The sequence below is a fragment of the Pelodiscus sinensis genome, chromosome 2 (genome assembly GCF_049634645.1).
Source record: "Pelodiscus sinensis isolate JC-2024 chromosome 2, ASM4963464v1, whole genome shotgun sequence".
NCBI lineage: Eukaryota > Metazoa > Chordata > Testudines > Trionychidae > Pelodiscus > Pelodiscus sinensis.
The window spans coordinates 169,869,229-169,890,784 of NC_134712.1; the positions used below are offsets into that span (position 1 = coordinate 169,869,229).

The 21,556-nt window shown below is 46.1% G+C and overlaps 1 long non-coding RNA gene across 1 annotated transcript in view; it reads left to right on the top strand.

Annotated features, from left to right (window-relative positions):
- The window catches only part of LOC112546245 (uncharacterized), a 127,389-nt gene that overhangs the window by 4,886 nt on the left and 100,947 nt on the right, over positions 1-21,556 (top strand). The window lies entirely within an intron of this gene.

Consider the following 21,556-nt stretch of genomic DNA (forward strand, 5'->3'; position numbering starts at 1 on the left):
ACACCGGGCTTGATAGTAAATAAAAGTGACTTTATTATGTACCAACATTAGGATTTAAGTGGTTACAAGCAAAAACAAGAAGAGCAAAGTAGATTACAAGTTTAAAATAACAAAAACCACACTGATAGTTCTAGCACACTAAAGTTTACCCTAAAACTGTTCTTATTTCAGCTATACCTCCAAGCCAGGGAAGATCTCTCTTCCTTGGGGTCTCTGGTTCGTTCTCATGGGAGTGACATGCCAGACAAAGGGACAGCTCGCTTTCCATTGTTTCATAGATTCCACTTTGGGTAGGAACTCCCCCACCACCTATGGAAAACTACCTGGCCAGACCCTCACATTGAGTCTAAGCACTGGTTGGTCTTAGGAATAAGAGGATGAAAGAGGCTGCTTACAGGTGATCACCCAGACATTGAGGGAAACACTCTTGATAGCTTTCATTTGCACATTTAAAACCATAAACCATTCCACATATCTGTACATACAAGAATACCTATACCAAAACAAGATACACAGGTCCAGCAGACTGCAATATTAAAATTGATAGGTTACATGAGGTGTATTGTCCAAAATATCTTTGAGTTATGTATCCACCAGTCAATTACCTACATTGGGGGGAGGGGAGGGATCACATCCACATAACCCCTACTGTAAGGATGGCCTGTAATCCCACATTTTTATATTTAACTATATTAAAACATTGTTTGCTTGCACCCTGCACCTGCCCTCTTCATTATCTGCCAATTATTGGGTTGCCTGTGAACTTTTTCAGTTCTGGTTTTGGTTTCTTTGAGGTGATTGATTAAAAATGTTAGCGAAGGGCTAAGAATTGATCCTTGTGGGAACCCACTAGAAACCTTGGGCTTGGTGCTGATTCATCGTTTATGGTTACATTTTGGCTACGTCTACACTGAAGGCTTTTTGCTCAAGAACAACCGTTCTTGTGCAAAAACTTGTGGAGTGTTTACACTGCACATGCATTCTTGCGCAAGTAAATTTATAGTAAGGTGTCAGAACAGAGGGCTTCTTGTGCAAGAGTTATTCCTCTCCCTCAAGGAATAAGCCCTCCAGCACAAGAGCTCTTGTGCAAGAAGGCAGTGTGGATGGGCAACAGGGGTTTCTTGTGGAAGAAACCCCTATGGCTAAAATGGCCATCAGAGCTTTCCTGTGCAAGAGAGCAACCACACCGCCATGGACGCTCTTGCACAAAAGTACATGGCAGTGTGGACACGCTTTTGTGCAAGAACTCTTGCGCAAAACAGTTCTTGCGCAAAAAGCCTGCAGTGTAGATGTAGCCTTAGAGATTTGTTTTACCTTATTTGTCCAGTTTTGAAACTAATGTATCGTGTATATTTTGTGGGGTTTTTTAATCAAGAACTTGTGGAGTACTAAGTAAAAAAACCTTATATAAGTATTGTTAAATCAGCACTGTTCCCTTTTTTAAATAAGATTACAGGTTTGTTAGAGAACAATATCAAGTTAATTTGACAGGATCTATGTTGATTGTCATTAATTATATTGTTCTCCTTTAATTCTTTATTGAGTTCCATATCAGCCTGGGATTAACATCCGGCTGATTGGCTTATAATTACCAAGGTCATCCTTTTAAAATACTGGCACAACATAATCTTTCTGCCACTGCTCTGGAACTTCCCATGTTTCAAGACTTATTGAAAATCACACAAGAGGTCTTGTGAGCTTCTCAGACATCACTGCTCAGTAGGGAAATTGTTATTTATATGCAAGGTTCCTAAACATTGCAGTTAGCACAGAAATCACAATTTTCCTGCAATGTTGAAGAAGCGATATCTGCCACTCTTTTCTTGCGCAAGCCAGAATTTGAAAGCCTTCTGGCATGAACCATGCCTAATCAGCCATCAGGTTTTACAGCAAAGAAGAAGTTGTTGCAATCCACCACAGCGGAGTGAGAAATCACAGTTCTAATTTCTGTCTGCGGAGGAGGGTAGAGTATTGGGAAGAGAGTTCTGTCACTTGTACTAGCATCATTCAAAATCCTGAGGTGTTTCAGAGGCAGTTTATTGCTCGCCTTTGGATTTGTTCATTTGAACAATCTCCATTCCTGGAAGATGCTGGTTTGACCATTCTGAAAGATACAAAACTTATATTTATCTACCAAACTACAGGTTGGATCTCCCTGGTCCAGCAATGTGAGAATTTTCCAGACCAGGGGAGGTGTCCCCCGCCACAGGCCCTGAGTCAGCCAACCCTCTCCCACCCAGCTAGGCTGTCTGCCCTGCTGCCCTAGGTTGCCATGGGCATCCAGGGTTCTCCAGCCCCTAGCCCTGAATGGCGACTGTGGGCAACTAGATTTCCTCGGCTCTGCACTGCTGCAGGCTACGGGGATTCTCTTTTCCCACACTGCTGCAGGTGGCCTAGTTTCTTCCTTCAGCTCCGTGCTGCTGTGGGCAGCTGGGATTCTTCCCTAGCCCCGTACTGCCACAGGTGGCCAGATTTCTCTGGCCTCCCACTGCTGTGGGCTGCCAGGGGTCTCCATCCCTGTGGTGCCACGGGAAGCCAAGCTTTTTCTTCCCCTGGCTCCATGCTGCCGCAGGCTGCTGGGATTCTCCAGCCCAGCCCTAGAACTTTTGTGGGGCTATGGCCCCGCTACCCCTGGCCAGGCTGCTGACCCTCCTATCATTAGGTTCCTGGGTTCTCTGGTCCAGGAGTATTTGTGGTCCTACTGGATCATAGATGTTGCTGGACCAGAGAGTATCGGTTTCCAGAGGTTCAACCTGTAGTATGAGACAGCTTCCCCATGCTGATGATTCAGCTTATCAGGCTTTTTCTGGAAACTAGTCTGATGATATGAAGGTCACACATAGTAGTGTCCTCGAAGAAAATGGCCTAGGAATAAAAAACAAATAACTTTAAATGGTATCTGCTATTCCTTTCCTGAGCAAGGTAGAATTTGAAAGGGTGATTTTTGAACTTGTAAAAAGAAAAAGGGTAATGGTTTTTCTTTCTTCCTAAATCATCAATGTATGCTTAATTCAGAGCTTTGCATTTCCTTATTTTGTTGAGCTATCATTAGTCAATAGTTATACATTTCTAGTATATGTGAAGGGGCACAGTTTAAAAGAGATGCTGTATATGTGGGGACCAATCAAAACTAGGCTGCTAGTCTAGTTTTGCTATTACAAATTGTCATCAGTATGTGGGACCCTGAAGCTGAGACCTATAGTGATTATTTATATGAAACTTTGCTTGTCCCTTAGCTTGGCTTTCTGTCCAACGTTCCGGTTATCACTGGATGGGGACTAGGCACAGCTGATACCTGTTTTTTTTCCCCCCAGATGAGCAAGGTTTGTCCCAAAACTGTTAAAGGTGTTAGACAAGTAGAAGGGGAGGAAGGATAGTAGGCCTAGAACTTCACTTAGACTATCTCAAATATGAACTCATAGACTTTGTCTACTCTAGATTTTTACAATTGCTGTAAACATTTATAAAAGATTTAATTGATATGAGTTCACCATGATTTGTACTGGAGCAGCTTAATCAGGTTTTCAATAGGAGTAAGCTTCATTGATACAAATTGTCTATCTTGGGTGTTACCTGGGCGTTTCCACCAGTCGCCTAAAATGCAGTGGAGACAAGGTGTGAATGTGTGAAATACAGCAAACCTTGTTGACAGAAGGAATTCATATTTACATCCTATCTTGGGGGAGCTGAACGAGGCCAATAGCATTCTTCATATCTCCCACTAGATGGAACTGTAATTGCATCCAAGTCTAGATCACACAAATTCCATTTTAAACTTTCTCTGGAGAGCAAGCATTTTCATATGAGAGAGCACATGTCTAAATTACAGCTGAGTGGACAATACTTGTTTAAATACCAGCAGACTGTGATCAAGGTAGGGGTGGAGAAGCAGTTTTGTTTGGGGTGAGGGGGCAGGCATGCTAAAAATCTGTGTGATTTCAGTAAGTTATTTTAAATTTTAGCTCTATCACACAGTCAAATAGAGTTGTCCAGGACAATTTAGTTCTGGGGGAATTCTGCAATTGTTGCATTTGGAGCCATAGTAAAATTGCAGATTTCCCCCAGGACTGGTTTTGTTACCAAGTTAGTTCCATTCTCTGCCTGTAAAGTAAAGGATTGAAATACATTAAACAGTAATAAGTCACCAGGACCAGATGGTATTGGCCCAAGAGTTTTGAAGGAACTCCAGTGTGAAACTGCAGAACTCTTAACCTCGGGCATGTAACTTATTTTTTAAATCCGCCGCTGTACCAGATGTCTGGAGATAACTAATGTTGATTTTTATTTTTTTTAAAGGATCGAGAAGTAGTCCTGGCCTTTACAGGGTGGTAAACCTAACTTTTGTACCAGACAGATTGGTTGAAACGATACTAAAAAACAATATTATGAGACTCATAGATGAATGCGATATGTGGGAGAAGAGTCAACACGGTTTTTGTAAAAAGAAATCCTGGCTTGTCAATCTATTAGAATTCTCTGAGGACATGTCTGTACTAGGAAGTCATTTCTAAATAATTTACTTTGAAATAAGCTTATTCTCCAAGGAAAGCAGGAGTTATTTCAAAATAACCAGCCACTTGTTTTGAAATAATGGGCTTGGTAGGGTGGACACTCAGTAGTGTGGACGCTCTGCTTGTTATTTTGAAATAAGGGGAGTTATTTTGAAATACCTCTGTAATGTAGATGAGGGCTGAAGCTCTCAGTAACAAGTGGACCTGCGTGATCTGTTTGCCATAGTGTAATTGGACTTTTAGCCTTTAACAAAGGTCCATTGTCAAAAAGTGTTAAGCAAACCAAGCAGTCATGATTAAGGCTAAGATTTTGTCAGATATTTTCAGTAAGAGTCATGGACATGTCATGGGAAATAAAAATTCACCAAAGTCATGATCTTTTCCTGACTTTCACTCAAAATATCCACGACAAAATGGGAAGCCATGGGGCAGCTGAGGAGGTGCTGGGCATCCCACCACATGCAGGATTCAGAGCTCCAGGGTTCCCCTCCCCTCATAGCTCTGAATTGCTGGGTTCCCCACCACCTTTGGTGGCCAGGACCTGCAGGAGGACTGGCCAGGGGCTGTGGGTTCCCTCTTTGCCACTCACTGCAGTTTGGAGTTCCTGGTGTCCATGGGGTGAAGTCATGGAGGTCTTTGGAAGTCTCAGATTCCATGAGTTTCATGACCTCTGTGACAAAATCATAGCTTTAGTCATGATCAAAAAGAAGGTCCTCTCATGAATCAATAACTTAATTAAAAGAGAAGAAACAGAGGCTAGGAATAAGCAGCTGGTTATCACAATGGAAGGATATAAATATCAGGGTTTCCCCTAAGGATCTGTAATTAGACTTGTGCTGTTCAACATATTTATAAATGAAAGGATAAAGTGAGGTGGCTACATTAGCAATTGATGCTAAATAAGATAGTTGAGTCCAATGCTGCATATGGAGAGTGAGAGAGAGATGTCATAACTGTGTGTTCAAAATGACAGGTCAACTTCTGACTTCATAAGTGCAAAGTAATGCATTTTGGAAAGAATAATTCCAACTACATGTATAGAACAACCGGGTCTAAATTAACTGTTGCCATTCAAGAAAGATCTCAAAGTCACTGTGGATAGCTCTCTGAAACCATCTGCTCAGTTTGTGCATTTATCAAAAAAGCTAACAATATTAGGAGCCATTTGGAAAGGGAGAGATGATAAAACAATAAAATCATAATGCTCTTATATAAACCCATAGAACGCTACAACTGTGATGGATAGGAAGAGTGCTGGCCAGCATTTGGTGACTAAAGAGTATCTAGGGGGTGTGGGCAGAGAGCGAGGAGAGCCAATGGGAGTGGTTGTTGAGATTCGAATTAGAAGATATATCTGCCTGCTGTTTTAATTTGTGTGAGTTTTTAAGATAGGAGCCGGGGAAACAAGATGAATTAAACCAGGCAGAACTACCTTGCCTACAAGAATACTGGGTATGGACTGGACCTTGAAGCATAGATCATAAGTAGATAGGGAAATGTCTATTTAGTCACGTTTTTCTTTGTTTTGTTGTTTAGTTAAACTTCTCTGTGCTAAGTCCATATGCCCCCTCCCATACACTGTATTTTAAGCTGTATCCCAGATATTCCATTTCTCTGTGTTTTTTAATCTGTTCTTAGTTGCATTGTAACACCTAGCAACCAAGTATATCCTTTTGTTTTAATAAAAATCACTTTATTTTAAAGGTGATGATTTAATTCTTGTGTCCTGGAAGGAAACTGGAGGTGTGTGTGTGCATGCCTAAGACTGAGAGGTCAGTTATCAGAGAATGCAGTTTGTTTTCTCTCCCCCCCCCCCCCCCCCCGCCAAGCTCTCTTGTGATAAAAGAGCTTGGGAGTATCTCTCTCAAAGTAGTTCAATTGCTTCTTCCTGGGTCCTAAAAGAAGGGTGGGGTTTTTTTTTTTTTAACCACTGGATGGTGGCAGCATATCTCCCAAGGCCAGGGAAGCTGATAGAGGCAAGGTATTTTAAGGTCTCTTGCATGCCCCCACCTTCTGCACTTAAAGTGCAAGAGTGGGGAGCAGCCTTCATAACATCTTTGAATACTGTGTTGAATTCTGGTTGCCCTTCCTCAAAGAGCATGCATTAGAATTGGAAAAAGTGCTGAGAAGGGAAATGAACATATTTAAAGATATAGAACAGCTTCCATCAGAGGAGAGATTTAAAAAAGATTATTCAGCTTAAAAAGATAGTCTATAAAATCATGAATGGTGAGAAGAAAATAACTAGGGAAATTCTGTTTCTCCCTTAACATAACACAAGAATTAGAAGTCACTGGATTAAACTAATAGACAGCAAATTTAAAACAAATAGACTCCAAGGTCAGAAGGGACTACCATGATCATCTAGTCTGACCCTCTGCACAATGCAGGCCACAGAATCTCACCCACCCACTCCTAGAATAATCCTCTCACCTATATCTCAGATATTGAAGTCCTCAAATGATGGTTTAAAGACCCCAAGATGCAGAGAATCCTCCAGCAAGTGATCTGTTCCCCATGCTACAGAGGAAGGCAAAAAACCTCCAGGGCCTCTGCCAATCTACTCTGGAGGAAAATTCTTTCCCCACTCCAAATATGGTGATCAGCTGAACCCTGAGCATGTGGGCAAGACTCACCAGCCAGACACCCAGGAAAAAGTTCTCTATAGTATCGCCTATCATCCCACCATTGGCCTATTTACCACCAATAGTGAAAGGTCAATTAGTTGCCAAGATCATGTTATCCCATCAAACCATCCCCTTCATAAACCCATCTAGCTTAATCTTGAAGCCAGATAGGTCTTTTGCCCCCACTACTTCCCTTGGAAGGCTGTTCCAGAACTTTACTTCTCTAATGGTTAGAAACCTTCGTCTAATTTTGAGTCTAAACTTCCTGATAGCCAGTTTATATCCATTTGTTCTTGTGTCCACTTCGATATTGAGCTTAAATAATTCCTCTCCCTCCCTGGTATTTATCCCTCTAATATATTTAAAGAGAGCAATCATGTCTCCCCTCAGCCTTCTTTTGGCTAAGGTAAACAAGCCAAGCTCCTTGAGTCTCCTTTCATAAGACAGGTTTTCCATTCCTCGAATCATCCTAGTGGCCCTTCTTTGTACCTGTTCCAGTTTGAATTCATCCTTCTTAAACATGGAGACCAGAACTGCACACAGTATTCCAAATGAGGTCTCACCAATGCCTTGTATAACGGCACTAACACCTCCTTATCTCTACTGGAAATACCTCACCTAATGCATCCTGAGACCGTATTAGCCTTTTTCACGGACATGTCACATTGGTGGCTCATAGTCATCCTGTGACTGTGATCAACCAGGACTCTGAGGTCCTTCTCCTCTACCATCACTTCCAACTGATGTGTCCCCAGTTTATAACTAAAATTCTTGTTATTAATCCCTAAATGCATAACCTTACACTTCTCACTATTAAATTTCATCCTATTGCTATTCCTCCAATTACAAGACCATCCAGATCTTCCTGTATGATATCCCGATCCTTTACTGAATTGTCAATACCTCCCAACTTTGTGTCATCTGCAGACTTTATTAGCACACTCCCACTTTTGGTGCTGAGATCAGTAATAAAAAGATTAAATAAGATAGGTCCCAAAACTGATCCCTGATGAACTACACTAGTAACCTCCCTCCAACGTGACAGTTCACCTTTCAGTATGACCCACTGTAGTCTCCCCTTTAACCAGTTACTTATCCACCTCTCAATTTTCATACTGATCCCTATCTTTTCCAATTTAACCAATAATTCCCCATGTGGTACTGTATCAAATGCCTTACTGAAATCGAGGTAGATTAGATCCACTGCATTTCCTTTATCAAAAAAATCTGTTACTTTCTCAAAGAAGGGAGATCAGGTTGGTTTGGCACGATCTACCTTTTGTAAAACCATGTTGTAAAAATATGGTGGAATTCATTGAATAGGGATATGGTGAAGGCCAAAGGTATAAGTGGGTTCAAAGAATAATTAGGTTCATAGAGAATATCTCCATCAATGACTATTAGCCAAGATGGTCAGGGATGCAACCCTGTGCTGCAGGTGTCCCTAAACATCCAGCTGCCACAAGCTATGACTAGATAACTAGGATTGGCTCACTCACAGTTGCCTTGTTCCCTCCCTGAGAAGCATCTGGCACTGGCCATTGACAGAAGACCAGATACTGGGCTAGATGGACCATTGGTCTGACCCCCAGTAAGGCTATGCCTATATTCTTATTCAAGTCCAGAATCATGTGTTGGGTCATAGCCTTCATCTTAAACATTTTTTGTAAGAGAGAGGTGGGGATTGACATGTAGTCAGTTGCCTGTCCCTAATTCACATCCATTAGCAAGTGTCTTATGTCTGTCAGCACAAATATTTTTGTATCCCTTTCCTAAATATGTATTGTAGACAATGTCATTGTGGGCGGGGTTATCCATATAAATATAACAGTTGGCAGCGCTCTTGTGGCAATGAGTTTCTCAAGTTAATTATGACAGAGTGTAACGCGGGAGCCCGTCCTGCTCCCCGTCATCTCTGCTCCTTCCTCCTCCGTTCGCTCTCCGTCTCCCTCCTTCCTCCTCCTTGCTCCTCCGTCCTCTCCCCATGTCTTCCCCCGTTCCCCCTTTTAAAATCCCCTGCTGGCGTCCGGTCCTGGTGACGCCACGACACCGGGCTCCGCCCCCGCCGCACGTGGTCGTCCAGACGTCGCCCCGCCCCCGCCGCGCCGCCCGTTATCCGGGCCGCGGCAGAGGAGCAGGCTCTGCAGTGCCGCCGCGCTCCCTGGGTGGCGCCCAAGAGAGCCAGCGTGATCGCGGGCTGAGTGCGGGGCGAGCCGCCGGGTGGGGTGTGGGGGCGGCGCGACCCGTCACAGACCTCCCCCTCCAGGTTCGCCTGTTCCTCTCCTCGCGTCTCTGGGGTCTCTTCAGGTATTCTGGAAAAAAAGTCCGCATTCCCATGGTTTCTCCCTGCCCGGTGGCTCACTTTAAACCGGTAGGGCTGCAGCGCCAGGTACCACCTCTGGATGCGGGGGTTGGCGTCCTGCATAGCCTGGAGCCACCGGAGAGGTGCGTGGTCGGTCACCACCGTGAACGTACTGCCTAGGAGATATCGTAACATGTCAACGGCCCACTTAACAGCCAAGGCCTCCTTTTCTATTGTTGAATACTGCCGCTCCCGCGGGAGCAGCTTGCGGCTCACATATACCATAGGATGTTCTTCCTCTCCTTCGCCCTGGGACAATACCGCACCGAGCCCGCGCTTGGAGGCGTCCGTTTGCAAAATAAATGGGCGAGAAAAGTCGGGTTGTGCCAGCACAGGGGCTTGGGTCAGCCGCTGCTTTAGGGTCTCAAAGGCCTGGGCACACTCGGGGTCCCACTGCACCCTCTTAGGGGCCGCGTTCCTGGTTAGATCCGTCAGCGGGACCGCCACGGTCGCGAAATCGGGCACGAAACGCCTATAATAACTGGCGAGTCCCAAAAACTGCCGGACCTGGCGCTTCGTGCTCGGGGGGGGGGATAGTTTTGTAGAGCCTCCATTTTCCCGATTTGGGGCCGTATCTGCCCTCCCCCCACCGTGTACCCCAAGTACGACACCTCCCGCTGGCCAAACTGACACTTCGCGGGGTTAGCGGTGAGCCCGGCTTCCTGTAGGGAGGATAATACCGCATCTATTTGCTGTAGGTGCTCGGCCCATGTTGCGCTAAAGATGATTATATCGTCGATATAGGCCGCCGCGTACGTCCCGTGGGGCCGGAGCACTTGGTCCATTAGCCTCTGGAACGTGGCGGCGGCGCCATGGAGGCCGAAGGGCATCCGCTTGAATTGATACAGGCCGAACGGCGTGGAGAATGCGGTCTTCTCGCGGGCCTCCTCCGTCAGTGGGATTTGCCAATACCCTTTCGATAGGTCAATAGTGGATAAGTATCGGGCATTCCCCAGTCACTCCAACAATTCGTCTATCCTCGGCATTGGGTAGGCATCGAACACGGACACTGCGTTGACCTTCCTGAAATCGATGCAGAACCGGGTGGTGCCATCCTTCTTAGGAACCAGTACGATGGGACTTCTCCACGCGCTGCGGGATTCTTCGATCACCTCCCACCGCAGCATTTTGTCCACCTCGTCGCGTACCGTCCCCCACAGTTTCCTGGGCAGCGGCCTGACCGGCTCTCTCACGGGCGACCGGGTGTGGTCACGATCGGGTGTTGAATCAAATCGGTCCGCCCTGGTGTCTCCGTCAGGACCTGTGAGAACCTCCACAAGGTTTCCTGTAGCCCCTGCTCTGCCCTGGCGTGAGGTCCGGGCCCAGGTGAGGCCGGGCGGCCACTTCTTCTCCCCTCGATTCTGAGACCCACCCCGCCAGGGCCTCCCGGGACCGCCACGCTTTAAGCAGGTTGACGTAATAAATATTGGTTGCCTTCCGTTTCCCGGGCATCCTGATATCATAGTTCACGTCCCCGACCCTCCTGATCACCTCGAAGGGGCCCTGCCAACTAGCTAACAGATTAGAGGACTGTTCGGGCAACAGGAGGAGGACCCTATCCCCGGGCTGAAAGGTGCGCAACCGGGCACTCTGGTTATAGTAACGGGCCTGTTTCCCCTGTGCCTCCTCCAGATTACGCTTGGCGAACTCACCCACCCGACGTAGCCTTTCCCTGAGCCTCAGGATATACTGCATTGTCCCTTGTACTCGGGTCTCCTGCGCCTCCCAAGCCTCTCTCACTATATCTAGGATCCCTCTGGGATGCCTACCATACAGGAGCTCGAACGGGGAGAACCCCGTGGAGGCTTGGGGTACTTCCCTTACTGCAAACAGGAGTGCCGGCAGGGCTCGGTCCCATTCTTTAGGCTCCTCTTCCACGAATTTCCAGAGCATCCCCTTGAGCGTCCGATTAAATCGCTCCACGAGCCCGTCGGTTTGTGGGTGGTAGACCGATGTCCTCAAGGTTTTTACCCTCAGCAGGCGGCACAGTTCTTTCATAAGCGCCGAGGTGAAGTTCGTCCCTTGGTTGGTGAGGATTTCTCCCGGTATGCCTACTCGTGAAAAGATCTTAATCAATTTGTTCGCGAGCGTGGGGGCGGTTGCGTTACAGAGCGGTACTGCCTCGGGGTAGCGGGTTGCATAGTCCACTACCACAAGGATATACTGGTACCGGTTCTTTGTCCGCTCCAATGGTCCTACCAGGTCCATAGCGATCCTCTGGAATGGGACATCTATCACCAGCATTGCCACTAGCGGGGCCTTGGCCACCCTCCCTGGTCCCATCTTCTGGCATTCCGGGCAAGATTCACAAAAGTCTTTAGCCGCCCGGTATATGCCAGGCCAGTAGAATCGCTGCAAGAGGCGCTGCACCGTTTTCTCATACCCCAGGTGCCCGCCCCAGGGGTTGCTGTGAGCCAGGTCCAACAGCCGCCTGTGATGTAGCTTTGGTACGACCAGCTGCGTGACCACCTCCCCGTTCTCCCGTCCCTCAGTGATCCTATATAGGCGGTCGTTCTGGATCTCAAAGCGTGGGTAGATCCTTTCTCCTTCCGCCCCTGTGGTCGCATTCCCCCATGCTTGCTGCAGGAGGGGGTCCTCCCTCTGTTCCCGGATGAAGTCGGGGGACCACTCCCCCTCCATGCCAGTCGGGCCCTCCCCGGCCCTGGCTCCCATCTCCCTCATTGGGGCCTCTGCGTCTTCTGTGGCCAAGGCGGCTTGGTCCCCCTGCCACTCCCGGAGGGCCTGCCCGAACCCGCTCCAGTCTCTTCCGAGGAGCACGGGATATATTAGTCCCGGTACAAGGGCGACGTAGGCCCTCCCTTCCGAACCCCCATCCTTTAAGTGCGCCCAGGCAGTGGGGTATGGCTCGACTCGCCCGTGTACGCATTGGACGAACACGGGGGGTCCCCGGGGCTCCCTGGGGGGAACTAGGTCAGCTCGGACCAGAGTCTGGCCGCAACCTGAGTCCACGAGGGCGGTGACTGCCTGGCCCTCTACTTCCACCTGACGCAGTATCTTTCCCGCGGCCTGGGGCCCCGACCTGTTCTGCCCCGCCATTACCTGCGTAAAGGAGCAGTCCATCAGCGGGCAGTCCCGTTTGAAATGTCCTTCTTGGCTGCATTGGTAGCACGCTCCCCCGGGGCCCCGTGCCGGGGGGGGGGGGGGATTGGTCTTCCGCTCCTCCAGGGCGGCTGGGCGGGAGGTTGGCTCTTCCCTCGCGGGTCGGCTCCACACCGGTGCTAGGCGTCTGCCCCCAACGCGGCTGGGGCTGAGGGGGATGCCCGGGCCCCTTGCCTCCCCTTGCCGGGGTGGGGGTCTGGTCTCTCTTGATGCCCCACTGGAGTGTTCCCCCCGGGACCCGACTCCTTCCCTGCCTCCCTCGGCTGACATGTAGTCCTCCACCAGGGTTACCGCGTCGGCTAGAGACGTAGGGTGGTGCCGTCTCACCCACCGCTGTCCTTCCCTCGGAAGGATGTGTATAAACTGCTCCAAAACCACCTTCTCCGCTACCTGGGGCCCTGGCCGCAGCTCGGGCTCTAGCCAGCGCCAACACGCCTCCGTGAGCGGCTGTGCCACGGCTCGCAGGCGGGCCCCAGGGGCGTATTTTTCCTGCCGGAACCGCTGTCTATAGGTCTCTGGGGTGACCCCTAGCTGGTCCAGGATTGCCTCTTTTACTTTGTAATAATGTAGGGCGTCTCGCGGGTCTAGACTCCGATAGGCCAGCTGAGCTGGGCCCGTGAGGTACGAAGCTAGCAGCGTAGCTCAATGTTGCTCTGGCCACCGGGCGGCTGTGGCTACCCTCTCAAAAGTGACCAAAAAGGCCTCGGGGTCATCGGCAGGGCCCATTTTAGTCAATCTTACGGGGAGCTGAGCTAGGGCCCCGCCTTCCGCTCCTTCCCCCACGACTGCTGGGGCTGGCCCCCGGCCCGCATTTTCCCACTGTCTCACCCAGTGGTCCTGTTGCGCCCGGAACTGCTCAGTCACGTCGCGCAGTAGTTGGGCCTGCTGCTCCCGATGCTGTGTGGCCAGCTGCTGAAGGAGGGCCGTCTGCTGTTGTTGCTGCTGGTGTTGGTTCTCCGTCAGCCATTTGAACACGTCGGCAGTGTCCATGGCTCCGCGCTGCGCCCGGTCACAGCTTTGCTGGGCTGCTCGTCCTGGTACACCGTCACCTCTTCCACCCGTGGGGTTTTTTTTTTTTTTTTGTGAGTTGTTGTTGGGGTTGTTGTTGGGGTTCTGTGATTTTAGCTAGAGTTCAGGTGCCCACATTCTCCACCACGTGTAACGCGGGAGCCCGTCCTGCTCCCCGTCGTCTCTGCTCCTTCCTCCTCCGTTCGCTCTCTGTCTCCCTCCTTGCTCCTCCGTCCTCTCCCCATGTCTTCCCCCGTTCCCCCTTTTAAAATCCCCCGCCGGCGTCCGGTCCTGGTGACGTAGGACGCCACGTTGCCAGGCTCCTCCCCTGCCGTGCGTCCGGGTCCGGTGACGCCAGACGCCACGTCACCGGGCTCCGCCCCCGCCGCACGTGGTCGTCCAGACGTCGCCCCGCCCGCGCTGCCCGTTATTCGGGCCGCGGCAGAGGAGCAGGCTCTGCAGCGTTGCCGCACTCCCTGGGTGGCGCCCAAGAGAGCCAGCGCGATCGCGGGCTGAGTGCGGGGCGGGCCGCCGGGTGGGGTGTGGGGGTGGCGTGACCCGTCACACAGAGTAAAATATTTTCAGTATAAAAGGTGTTGTCTTTCACTTACATACAGTGTGCTTGGTGCTATCAGTCCTGTTCCTAGGGGGTAGGTTTCCACATCAAGAGAAAAAAATACAATTCAAACCCTTTATACTAGTCTTAGTGAAAATACTAGGGATTTAATTGGGGTCAGCATTGGCTCTCCATCTCACCTCTACAGGTGGCCCTTTGAGCTCAGGGCATATTGCTAAAATGCTGCGGACAAGCTTGCACTACTGCTGCCATTTCTTTGCCTATTCTTTAGACTAAGCTCTTCACCTTTCAAGGCTGCAAATTCAGCAGCTTTCACAAACTAGATTCTCTCTCTCTCAGAAATATTTGGTAATATTTCAACAGGTTCAAGCACTGAGCCTAGGATTTTCCAAGCTGCCTAAGGGGGTATATACCCCAGGGACATAACCTTAAGTTTTTGTGACATTGTATTGAGGGTGGGAAACAGGGGATTAATTGTTTTATTACTCTATTCATTTTTTCTGTCTCACTTTTTCTTGCAGCTACATGGCATTATAGCTACATTGTAAGCATCTTTCTGCAATTAGCTGTTCATGACGGACTTGGATCCTTGTATATTTTGTAGTACTCTGAACTGTGTCTTAATTATAATACAAAGAGCAGCATGGGTGCAACTTGGCAACAACAAGGTTGTATATGGCTCTTGAGAACAAATATATTTCCCTTTTTAATTTGATAAACTAACCGTTTATCTTAACAGTTATCCTCTAAGTAACTTTTCCCCCTAAACAAGCTGTTGTGTGTTGTTGCTCATGTAGGCTGCCTGAGATGTCACACACACAGGATGGCTGCCTTTCACTTGTGAAGACGGGAATTCATATCTCATCTTCATAATATAACACAGTATACATCATTTGTTGGATTCCTTAGAAGCTGTTTCTTCTCTTATTGTTCCAAAGTTCAGTTCAGGAACTTGGAGGATGTATTTTCAGGACTTTAAGCTTTTCTGTGTAATATCCTACATTTCTGTCCATTTCAAAAGAAATTTGTGTGGATAAAGGGCAAGGGTAGGCAAAACTATAAAGAACATAACAAAAAGCAAACAAAAAAATGTGAGGGTCTGATCCTCAGCTGGTATAAATGGGCAAAATTTTGTTGATTACACCAGCTGAGAATCTGGCCCAAAATCATCTATCCACAAGCAAGGCCTGATGAAGATATATTCCGCTATCTTTCAGCTTTCTCTCACTACATGGGACTATTTCTGTGGCTAGAGTGTTTCTACTGTATCCTGTTGCATCTGATTTATGAGAGGTCAAACACACATGAGAAATAGATCAAAATTTCCTTCTATCCTTCAGTGTCCTGATTCCTCCTCCCTTCTTTTTACTGTAATTTAATAACTGCTTATGTGTTAAATTTGAGAACCTGATTGCTGCATTGATTAAAGCTCACTACGCTACTAATGTTCGTGCCTCTAATTTCCTCCCTCCTCTACTTTAGTGAGTATCCCTGTTTGGTCTCTGCTGGGCTGACTGGTACAGAATAGAAATAGGCAGCTATAGAAACAGGTTCCAAATCTTTTGATGATGGTACTTCAGGGGAAAATTTTGAGGATGGTGATATTATTTTCTTTAGGACTTTTTGTCTAACTTTATTGCATGTATCTGACATCTGTACAGGAGGAAACTCAATTTAGTGTTTCTGGAAAAAAAGGAAGTGTGTCATGTTATCTTTTGCTTTTTTCTTTTCAGTCAAGTTGAGTAAATTTATCTAGGTCCAGGGTGGATTGATTTAAATCACCAAAATTATTTAAATCAAGTTTCCCACTGATACAACTTCACATTTCTTCAAATAATGGTGCAAATAGATCACTAAAAAAAGTTGATTTACATCTCAATACAGCATTTTACAACATCTAAGAGGGTATAAATTGTGTAATTTTTTAGATTACTTAGATTTTTACCAATTTAGGAAATAGTACATAATACTCGTTACCTGTGTCAAATTGCAGAAGCAGTACATTGGGAATGGTAAGAACTAACTCTCTCACTCAAACACAATAGCACTTATTTTATTAAACTAAATCTTAAATATTACATAAATGTTTCACATTTGCAATTACAGCAGTCTCCAGAGTTGCCAGCTGATGGCTGTCCTTAAACTCTCTCTCTCTTAATTTCAAATGTTATTACTTCTAACAGACAAGTCCTCAGAACACTAAATGCATGGTGTCCTTAAACTTCTACAACTAGCTCTCATCTTCCCCTCTCCCACTGTCATTTTGATGCAGATCTGATTCCAAGTTACCAAAAAAGCTAAGACTATTCTTAGAGTGCCCTTAATTTTGGCGTAAGACCCGTTGAAAACAAGTATAAGATGGGATTCCTTTGGGAAAGCAGAGTTATGCTCAAGTAAAATAGGTAATAGACTAAAGCCATCACCATTATTTATGGTGTGTGGCCATGATGTACCAAAATAAGAGGCATGTATTATGTAAATTAAGAAAATGACACTCCGTGGCAACTGGCAACTCTAGATTTCTCTTACTGCAGCTTTCTGTACTGTGTACTTGGGTGATAGATTCTAAACCTAGTTAACTAATTAAACAAGTCATAAGGATAAGATTACTTAAATTAAACTTTTTTCTAGCGACGTCCAACATAGCAAACAGCTTGGGAATTACTTGTTAAATCACACTAATGCTAAAGAGCATAGAGAGAGTCTTGAGGGATTATGCATTGCAAAGTTCATCCACATTGTTCTTCAGACAGATCCACATTTTCATCCCTATCATTTTCTCCTAATAACCAGTTTTCCTTATGATGATTCATTCTTGCAGCTAGGCTCTGCATCATCTTCTTGCACTGCTTACACTTGACATGCTTTCCTTTTTTACCCAGGGAACAAATTTCTTCAGGTAGATTCCTAGGTAGGCTCGCTGTCATGCCCAGAAGCCATAACAGTTTTCTGTAGCAAAATTGTGGGGGAATATAAGATGGTGTGTGTGTTGAATAATGTTTTCCTTCTCCCCCATCCCATCCACTGCACTGTTCCTTTCTATGCTGCCTCTGTCCTTTCCTATATATTGTGTCTGTCTTTCGACAATGTCTTAATTAACTCTGCTGTGGTTGGCCCAAGTCCACCACTACATAAGCCCAGAATCAAAAGAATCTTATCCAGCCTATGTCTGCCTTTGCATATGTTCGTCTGCTGAGAAACAAAATGGAAGACTCAGAACTTTCAAGAAGCAAGAGCCGGTTGTTAGGCTGGACAGACTAGAGCCATTACATTTTTATGACACTGTAAGTGTATGTGTAGCATGTATGCAATGAGATTTAATTTCAACAGTTACTTTTAAATGAGAAATTGAGTATTTTATTTGACTTTTAAAAAAATCTGATTTAAATTTAAAAAACCCAAGTTTAAACAAAATTTTAAACTGATTTTTATGCATCCTGTCTAGGTCACTATGCAACAGTCTAGCTCTGTGGTTCTCAACTGGTGGTCCATGGTGACTTTTTCGGTGGTCCACAGGAACATTGTCTAAAGTCGCATGGTGTGAGCAGGCTCTGCCATTAGGCTGTTTTACTCTGTGTTCACAAGCACACGGCGCGTCATCCATAGCGTCACCTAGGACGCAACCGCATTGTGTTCCCAGTAACTTCCGTCTGAGGCTCTGAGCGTCAGTGTAGCCGCCACCGTCGTGCAGAGCAGTTGCTGTGTTGTTCGTCCTGTGCTAATGTGCTGTTTTACAGGTGATGTGTAGTTTGTTTATAATGGCAACAACCAGAAGAAATGTCAAGCGCAAGTATTTGGAGGATTACATCAAATTTGGCTTCACTTTTCAAGAAAAAGAAGGCGTGGATTTGCTCTCAACACCAGGCTGTTCAAAAGATTTTGCCTGGACATGGGTTCTGACTTTGATGTGTTGCTGTTCTACACTTCTGTACAGTGGTTGTCAGCAGGGAACGTACTCAACAGAGTTTTTCAATTGAGAGAGGAGTTGGATTTATTTCTCCAGGCTCAAGAGAGAGAGGAAATTCTGAAATGTGCTGAAGCAGTCAAATTTAGAACTTGCGTATCTTGTTGATATTTTTGGAATCTTGAACAAACTGAATCTTCAGCTGCAAGGGAAAGGTACAAATCTGTTCTCTCACCAAAGCATCATCAAGGCTTTTCTTGACAAATTGGAACTCTGGAGCGTAAGAGTCGAAGGCAATAATTTGGTTCAATTTCCATATGTGGATGCCATGCTCGGGGAAAAGGAAGCCATTCGAATGCAAATTCTCGATCATTTATGGAAGCTACAAGATGAATTCCAACAATACTTTCTGGAGGTGGACAGGACAAGGGATGGATTATCTTTCATCAGGAATCTATTTACAACAGATGTTAATAGTGTTCCAGAAGATCTGCAGGAGGAATTCTTGGATCTGAAAAATGATTTTGTGGCTCAAGACGTGTACCAGCAGTCTACCATAGAGAAATTTTGGTCCAGCGTGACTGGGAGTTACTCAAATCTGTCAGCACACGCAATCAGATTTCTTTTGCCATTTGCATCAACTTATATGTGTGAGACCGGATTTTCATGTTTGTTGCACATTAAGTCCAAACAGAGGAATCAGCTTGCAGTGGAAAGCGATATTCGTTGTGTGTTATCAAGTACCACTCCAAACATTGAATAGCTTGTCAGTGAGAAGAGAATCCAAAAATCTGTTAGTAAGAAATAAATTTCAAACCAAAATGTTCATTGTCTGCTCTTTTTTATCATGTCTCAAAAAGGAGGTGGTCCATGATAATGTTTTGATTGGCCTGGTGGTCTGTGGACTGAAACAAGTTGAGAACCACTGGTCTAGCTGTTTCCCCCTTGAATAATTTTTACATGGTAAGAATTACTTTCTGTTCTTTTCTTCCAGCTGCCTAGTTGTGGCATTTCTTTCTTTGCCTAAAGTGAGATTGTGGCACATCTTGCACCAATTGGTGGTGCACTTATATCCAATAATATGAATAATGTTACTGACTCCTCTTGTAAAGCACAGTGAGAGAGACTACAGGAAAGCACTATATTAGAGCTAGGTATCATGAAGTATATCCAAGTTCCATGAATGCATGGACTGGAGAAATTTCTGCCCATTTCCCCTCTCCTTCCCCTCCCCATTTAATAGCACAGCACCTAGAGTGCTAGGCCTCACCTGAGCTGGACTTGCCTGTTTCTCCACATTGTCCGGAATTTTATTGCTAAGGATTTGGTAAAGCGGAATACTGCTGCCTGAACTGGTGTTAATAAAACCACCTCACATAAGACATCAGATTAAACTCCATCTATAATCCCAGAAGAATAGGTGGGTGGGTGTTGATTTCCCCCCTCCCCCACTTCTGATGCAACAAGGTATTTACGCTCATGAATAATCCCTCTAACTTAAAATGTATCTCAAAGGCTATGTCTAGACTGCAGGCTTCTTTCGAAAGAGGCTCTTTCGAAAGCATCTTTCGAAAGAGCCTCTTTCAAAAGATCGCGTCTAGACTGCAGGCGGATCTTTCGAAAGAGAAATCCGCTTTTTCGAAAGAGCACCCAGCGAGTCTGGATGCTCTCTTTCGAAGACGGCCTCTTTACATTGAAGAACGCCTTCTTTCGAAAGAGGAACTTTCAAAAGAAGGCGTTCTTCCTCGTGAAACGAGGTTTACCGCCATCGAAAGAAAAGCCGCGTTCTTTCGAAATAATTTCGAAAGAACGCGGCTTGAGTCTGGACGCAGGGGAAGTTTTTTCGGGAAAAGGCTACTTTTCCCGAAAAAACCCCTGAGTCTGGACACGGCCAAAGAGATTTCCTTGAATCCACAAATCCTAGGAAATAGTGAAATTCCACCCTCAGTGAACCAGTCTTGGGTGAGGCTGTACTCACCACATAAACCTTGGAAGAGCACACGCATCCTTGCGCACTGTGGTGAATTTAACTCTTTGTCTTGAAGATTACACTGTGGTGCCTTGGTACATGTTAGTCACTCACTCCTCTTGGCTCTGCTATACTTAGACACAAAGATGTGAAGGTACCTTGAGGAATCCTTAAGTGAGTTTCTTGCATTTAATTCAAAGTGTGAGTTTATTTTCCTTAGTTTTACATGTGCTCTTTTCAATTCTGGAATACTAACTGTGATTGGAACCATGGATGTTGATGTCTCAAACCAACTTAATTTTGATTTTAATAGGTTCTAAAAGTTTTTCCCATTGATTTATGTCTTCATTTATATAGTTCCATTAGCTACAGGGTACTATGAAGTGTTTTCATAGTACACTGTATAGTTTATATATAAGTGTTTTATATATAAACTATACTAGAAGATTTATCCAGCATTGCTCGGTCCTTAACTCAAGCACATGTTGTTTTTCTTCATTTAAACATTGCTCTGGGGTGGGGATGGGGATGAGGGGTTCAGTATGCAGGCAGTCCTGGGGAGAGAGGACTACCCCGCCCTCTCTCAGCACAGCAGCTTGGGGCCAGGTGAGAAGCGCCTCTCCATTGGTGCTGCAGCTGCAGTGGGCTCAGCTGGGGTAAGGATGTCAATGTGTAATCAACCACATGATTAAGGGATAAGCCTGGGCTTGTTGGTTAATCCTTTCAGCTGTACACACTCCTCAACTCCCCTTGCTGCCTCTGTATCAGCTTTTAAGTTGGCTACCTGTGAGCACTGGCTCCTACTTGCCCCGTGGTGTGTAAAAATGTAACTGCTAAAATTTCAAGTGATTACATGTTTACACAAATATCCAATAGTTAATATCCCTAGCTGGGAGAAGTGGGGGGGTGCATGTCCCACAGCTTGGGGAACAGACAAACACACAAACAGACAAACTCTCTGAAATATACAGTAGACAGCTGTCAATTTCTCCACCCCTGCTCCCTGCTGGCTCAAAGGGTTATAGCTATCCTGGTCCCCACCTCTGGCCTGTCACTGCTTCCCCGTGGTCATTCTGCAGTATAACTTCCTCCGACCAGACTGCTCCCTTTCCATTTTATGAGAAACAATCAAACTCCAGGCATATCCCATTGTCCTGGCACAACCAAACCCTGATCTTGCTTTAAGTTATGATAAGAGGAAGCTGCAAAACACAATTTAAAAGGTGGAATTTGTTCAGCACACAGTCACTGATGTGTGTGCAATCAGCACGCTTCACTTCACATGCCTCTTATGTGCATGTCATTTTAGTAATACGGGTTGGAAAAAACAATGCAGATGGAAGCCAGTGGAAACTGGCAATCCTGTGCCATATGCAACGATAAATAATATGTCTCATGGGCCAGATGTAGAAACCTGTGATGGGGTGTAGCAGCCCCACACTGTGGCCAAAGGGGTTAACCTGGCCAAGTTGGCTGAG